General features: G+C 38.2%; 1 protein-coding gene across 1 annotated transcript in view; it reads left to right on the forward strand.

Annotated features, from left to right (window-relative positions):
* Positions 1-1,547: 1,547 nt before the first annotated feature.
* Positions 1,548-6,881, forward strand: part of LOC107672682 (spectrin beta chain, non-erythrocytic 4-like) — a 31,875-nt gene continuing 26,541 nt past the window's right edge. Inside the window, exons 1-6 of the mRNA XM_016465990.1 lie at positions 1,548-1,694; positions 2,253-2,265; positions 2,451-3,118; positions 3,319-3,350; positions 4,963-5,094; positions 5,461-5,548. The gene's annotated coding sequence lies outside the window, so the exon portion shown is untranslated. The remainder of the gene's footprint in view (positions 1,695-2,252; positions 2,266-2,450; positions 3,119-3,318; positions 3,351-4,962; positions 5,095-5,460; positions 5,549-6,881) is intronic.

Raw genomic sequence — 6,881 nt, forward strand, 5'->3', positions numbered from 1 at the left:
TTTATTCTGATTGTGTTTTTTTTTTTTTTTTTTTGTATAATGACACTAAATTACCACAGATATGTTGCCGTTGTTGATGGCAACATAACTGTGCTACTTTCATGTCTTTCATATCACTCTCATATCTTATCCTTTTTATAAAAACGCAAGTTCGATAACTAATTGGTGATCTTGCCATACATAACTCTACATAAATAATAAATGTCATTAATCTATGGTAGGCTAATGTTTCTCAGATAAAACAAGAAAACAAAAACATCACTAAGAGATAAAAAGAGCTGGACAAGAAGGAAATTAAAATAGTGAAAGACATTTTACAAAGCAGCTAAATATGTTAGCTAAGTGGCCCATGGAAAATGTTTCTTCATATAGATATCGTTCTTGGTGTGAACAGGGCTTTAGGCTCAATATTCATCCAAATTCCAATACAATATATTTAGTAAAATGCCAAATAAAGACATTTAGCCATGTCAAAAAATACATATATACTGCTAACACTAACCCTAAGACACTTCAGGCCTGCAGTTTATGTGTAGATAAGTTTCCACCATAGTCTACACCAGCGGGTCTCATTTTTGTCAAGAACTAGAAAAGCATACATTTCTTTTAGTTTTACTGTATAAAGAAAAGTTACAACCTTTGCTTAAATAAAATGAACCTCACTAGGTCTACACTGTTGATTTAAAGTTATGTAAACTACTTTACGTTGCAACAACACCTAAAAGTGTTTTAATTACAGAAACTTGCTTTAAAATACAACAATATCGCTTTGGTGCAATATTAAAAGACGTTGAAAACTGCTGGTCTAATGTTAAACGTGGCAATTCTTGCATCCATACTCCTACACCCATCTGCAAGACCCAACAAACCTTTTTCCGAAAAATAGGCTTCGTCTGTCCTCCATAACCACTCTGCTTTCTGTCGTAACGCCTCTTTCCTATTAGAAACAGATAAACAAATGCAGGTAAAGGTCTACAGACAATGAGCATACTGCTAATCTCAGTCAGCTCTCCAAACTTACCCTGGGCGTACAGAGAGTCTTTGCCCTTCTTGTACTGGGTCACTTTATGTGGCTGGTGCTTCTTGCATTTCTTGCAGTAGGTCCTGCGGGTCTTCGGTACGTTCACCTAAAGATAAACACGCATATTGTCAGAGAACTCGAGCAGCCCGAGTTCATTATACCGCCTAGCGTTAGCGCTCAAGCTAATCGGCATTTTCGCAAAATATACAGAAAATTTCGCAAGTTAAAGAGTGTGCATAATCATTTCGAATACATAAAGACAAAAAACTAGTGTTTTATTAAGATTATTCCAAAATACAACTCATAGGCGGTTACAACTAAAACATCTGCATTACGAGTTGGGAAATCGGCAAAAAGAGGAAAATAATCATCTCATTCGTCACATAAACGACCCAATAAAACATTGTATAAGGTGCCTAGGATGTATACATTCACACCGTATAGTTTGTTTTGGTCTAGGTTATTCTGATATTTAGGATTAAAACTGATTTTGGATGAAACTCCACAGAACAATATTACGCACCATGGCTGCCCTCGCGGCGCAGGAGCAAAGAGGAAGTGCAGACGTCACTCAGAGCATTAGTACCGGGTCGCGCAAGAGAAGTCTCGCGCTGTTTGCTGTTGCACGATGCTACCACCTAATGGTCGACATACCAAGCGAATACGAATAATAGTGAGTAGTATTTGTTTTATTTTATGTGTAACGTTAATTTTGATATAACAGAACACGTAAAAGCTCGATAATAACCAGGTATCGCGATATTTTCTCGAAACGTGACCAAAACGCGAGTTCCTTTTTGATATCTCCTCAGAAAAAAACGACAAGAGGCTTTATTTACCAAACATTTTTTGGGGGAAATTGATCAAAATGTAATAAAAATGGCTGAAAATGCGACTAGTATCACATAATTTCGAGAAAATGCCTCTAAATTACAATATACAATTGCTTGTAGCACAAAAAAAAGACTGTTCTTACGGCGGAATGCAAATAAATTACTTTTGCTAATTTTTAGAGTTGAAATCACAATAACTGAGGAAGTCTGTTCTCAAAAACACAATTATAAAAGGGAAGAGAAGTTTGAAAGACCAGGAAAGTATGCTTTTTTTGAGCTGTTTCAGTGTTGAGTTTATATTTTCATTGGTGTTTGAGTTAATTTTTGTAACTCGTTAGCAGAACTTGAACCTGCAGTGTTTTTTTTTTTTTTTTGGAAATGGGGAAGAAATGGTGCAGAAAGATATAACAGGTATGGTGGTAGGCTTTGTTTATAAGGAATATTTGTACTAGATGATGAATAACCAAAAACATATATTGAAATAAGAAGTGATGTAATAAACATGGTAATATTTTAATTAAAAAAATGTTCAAACTGTTCTTTTTCTATTGATGTTCCTCATTTGTCATTGTTTGTTGTCATTTTTGTTTTGTCAGAGAATAATGAAGTATAAAGAACAAACGGCTAGCAGAAAAGGAAACCACACTGTTTGTGCTGCTGTGCCTGCCGGCCGCCTGAGAAGCTGATATGGACTGGCACATGCAGCATGCTGCTGGCTGGCACTATCACCATGGCAACACTCACTAGGTCATTCCAGATGAGCTGTAATAACATCTGCCTGACCCAGTGACTTCAAGGTGCATTCTGCACATTATACTTGCCTGCTAGATATTACTAGAAAACCATGCCTGCACATTCAGGGTTTGAATTGACATGGCCTTTGAGAAAACACCCTCTCAACGATCCACACACACGCTGCATCTCCATGGAGCTTGGATTAATAACACCTGATTGTACGTTCACCTTTGGCTCCCTTCATGCAGATTAATGGGGTTAATTAAAGTGAAATCATTTGAAAAGACAAAGAACAAACATTGTGAGGTTGCTCTGTTGTTAAAGGGCCACTGACTGAGGAAAATGTGTCTGATTTGCAAGCCCATAAATAAATAATACATACAAGCCTAATACATCCATGTGTTGATATTAAAGCTTTGTTAGAAATAAAGCAATGTTTTGAATGTTGCAGGATCACTGGTGTTTCACCAACCCTTGACACAACATTGGCCAATTATATTTTTGAACACCAGTAATGTTAGTGCACCAGGTAAGCACAGTTCCATCAACCATTTTTGTAAGCAGTGTTGGGGGTAAAACATTGCAATTAACATGAGTTACGTAATCAGATTACTTTTTGAAGTAACTAGTTAAATAACGCGTTACGTTTTAGTTTACAAGAAAATATCTGAGTCCCTTTTTTAAAAGCGTAATGCCAGTTACTTTGTTTTCCCATTTATTAACTGACAGTTCTCCTGTTCCCATGTTGAGAGAAATCGGGAGTAAGTGCAGAGGTGTTGTGTGTGCTGTGGGAACATGATTGTTTCTGTAGTTCTAGATTAAAGGGGTCATATGATGTTGCTAAAAAGAACATTATTTTGTGTATTTGGTGTAATGAAATGTGCTTATGCGGTTTAAGGTTCAAAAAACATTATTTTCCACATACTGTACATTATTGTTTCTCCTCTATGCCCCGCCTTCCTGAAACGCATCGATTTTTACAAAGCTCATCGTTCTGAAAAGCGAGGTGTGCTGTGATTGGCCAGCTATCCAGTGCATTGTGATTGGCCGAATACCTCAAGCGTGTGACGGAATTGTTACGCCCCTTACCATATTGTGATGCCGCGTCCCAGCCGGAGCGATGAGACAAAAACATTAAAACCCATAATAAACTAGGCATTTGTTGCATGCAGTGGGGACATAATTACGGATTTTAATGACTTATACTGTCTTTTTACGTGTTGCGTTGCATCGCGCCGCGTAAACATAAAACCATGTCTGCATTTGTGATCGGAGAAATGACAAACAACAAGCACTACTCTACACTGCTTCTAGTCGTGTCCTCTTTGTTTGGAAGGCCAAACAAAGTAGTTTCGCTTTCACAACGAAACACACAGCGTCACACATGGCGGGCTTGAGGACGGCGCGGCCGGCGGGCTTGCGGCAACCACATGTGACGACCCTGAGCTGGACTCCGCTTCGTCTACGGTGAAAGCCGATCCGGCGATCCACAGCGCGAAGGTGATGTATTTCCTCAGCGACCGGCACAGATCAGCTCCAGGCATGACGAAGCGGATATCGTCCTCTTTTGGAAGGCCAAACAAAATAGTTTCGCTTTCACAACGAAACACACAGCATCTTCACGACATGGCGGCAGTGGCAACAACAATACTACAGTGAGAATAAAAGTTATGACTTCTTTGCGTGAACATTTGGGTGGCGTTATACAAATCTTCCCACATAGTGACGTAGATATGTGGGGGCGTGTTAGAACGAGGCGTTTTAGGTAGGCATGGTTGACGTGGTTGATTTGAGACTTTAGTCTTTGCAACTTTACAGATCTTCTTTATGCACCAAGAGCTTGTAACACTCCAAAGAGAAAGGAAAATTTGAAATCGCATCATATGACTCCTTTAAATGTGAATATGCATTTACTCATCTCGCTTGCCTAAAAACAGATTCAGTATTCCCCAAAATTAATAAAAAACTGTGAAAAGCAAACTCAGAATATTATGCAAACCTGCAATAAAATTAAATGTTAACACAAAAATTCCATTTTATTAACCAGTGTATTTGCTGCAGACCTTCAATGATCAAATTCAACCATGCTAATAAGAAAAAATTATTTTAGGTAGACATAACATTTGTGTGTGTTTTTTTAAAATGTATTTATTTATTTGTGAATGAGAAGAAAGTGTTGAGCTTTCTTGCATCCTGTTCTTCATGCAGTCCAGAATGGCAGCACAGCTGAAAGGTCTTTAAATGAATGGCTATCTTTGGCATGCTGTACCTGTATTTGTAGTGCTAACCCGTTATTTGTGACATAATTGTGTTTATAAATAGAAAATGTAAAAATGTGAATGATTTCATCCCTGATTATGTGGTTTCTTGTAGTAGAAGTGCATTGTCCCCATATCGCAGAGCATGTTGTCCACAGGGGGGCGCCAAACAGCTGAAGGCATCTGGCTTTATTTAAACGGAAGGAGACAAGTTTATGGTGACATCCAGAAAATGACGAAAACTAAGGTGAATATTTGTAAAATTCTTTCATGCTCATATCCTATATGTTGCGTTTCAATTTGGTAATTCTTCAAATCTTGTCATTTTTGGACTGGGTACACTCGGTTACAGAACATTTAATTGTTATTCTAATTGTTATAGTTAAAAGAAAAACAAAAACAAACAATGAAATGAAATAATAATAAAAAAGCTTATTTGTGTGCCTCTTCTAAGCATAATATTAATAGTATTAATATGGCCTGATGCAGTGACACTGCAACACAGTAGTTTAGGTCAGTAATACCATAGCTTGTATCATGAAAAGATGCAATAAAGACACTTTTCATTTGAATTTGAAGGATTTCTCACCACCACCTTCACCTGTACCTGCAGACTTGCCAGAATGCTGATTCATTTTTGGAGTACGGCCATATCTATTCAAACCAAGATCTGAGGCTGGCGGTTCTGATTAATTTAAATGGTAGGTTTTCATAATTATTTGATTTTCTGTCTCTGAGCTACTGTCTGCTTACATTATTAGCATTAAATTAGTGGCAGATGTTAATTATAAATTAGTAACCTACATTTTTAAATGCATATATAACCAAAAACATTTTTTCATCAAGTTTTAGGGTTTTTATTTGTTTGCAAGCCTACAAATATAAAGGCATCTATGTATTTTCATTCATAAGTCTTAATATCTTAATATCTATAATTTCCCATTCCTCATTGTTAAAAATGTAAATTGTAAATTTTTTGGACTTTTTTCCTCCCTAAAATAATCTGCATACCCTAGTTTGAAAACCACAGCACTAGCGTAAAGGTGATCTCAAATATAATAGGCTTAAAGCTACAAAACCGTAATTTTAATTAGACTATCAGCAAATGTAAAATATGCCAAGCACACAGGGTTTCATACAGATCCTGTAAGGCACATGGTACAATCCTTGTCTCTTATTTCCTGTTAATCCAAATCCCGCAGTTAATAACATTGATGCTTAATTGCTTCAGTTGTTTCTGAAATCAAAATCCGTCCATTTCTGCAGACGTATTCCAGCCCAAACCTCTGTTCCCTGGTTGTGTGCATTTCTAAAACATGTGTCTGTCTCTTTAAATCGGAAGCAGCTATGCTACAGCGACACGTGTGTGTCCTTTCCGCTGCTCTCACTCAGCTGTTTGAAATGGTGACAGATTCCTTATAGACACACAGTCAAGATATCTCCCACTGAACCATTGGATGTCCCTTTTTACCTTTGTAATAACACAATCCACCTCTCCAGTTATTTTTTCTAGTCTCTTCTCAGTGCTCATGTAACACACACATCTTTCCTTTTGGATGTCCTCACACACACACACACACACACCCCCCTGTGGCAACTACCCAACACTACTGCTGAGGCTGTGACCTCCAGTTCCTCAGCATCCCTGTGGTTGTTTTCTAAACCAATCTGTTCTCCTTTTCTTACTGTACCCCAACACACACACACGCACGCACACCCGTCCTTGTGGTGCAGTTAAACGTCCCTAGTGACACTGAAAAATGTCGCCCGCTTACGCTTCCCTTTCTTTTCACCTCTCTCCAATTTTCCCTTTTCCCTGCCTATACAAGGTGTGTTTGTCCCACAGTATTTCTATCTCCCTTTGTAGCCAATGTGCCATCCTTAAGCCTCATCTTTTCCTTTCTCTCTCCTCATCCTCTACCACCCCCTCCCTTTCTCCCTCTCTCTCGTTCTCTCTGCCTCTCCCTCTTTCTTGCTCCCTCCCTCCCTCACTCTGAGGCACTGCAGTAAAGTCTGTTGATAGGATTGAGGCGG

The sequence above is a fragment of the Sinocyclocheilus anshuiensis genome, unplaced genomic scaffold (assembly GCF_001515605.1).
Source record: "Sinocyclocheilus anshuiensis isolate Anshui unplaced genomic scaffold, SAMN03320099.WGS_v1.1 scaffold681, whole genome shotgun sequence".
In the NCBI taxonomy this organism is placed as follows: Eukaryota; Metazoa; Chordata; class Actinopteri; order Cypriniformes; family Cyprinidae; genus Sinocyclocheilus; species Sinocyclocheilus anshuiensis.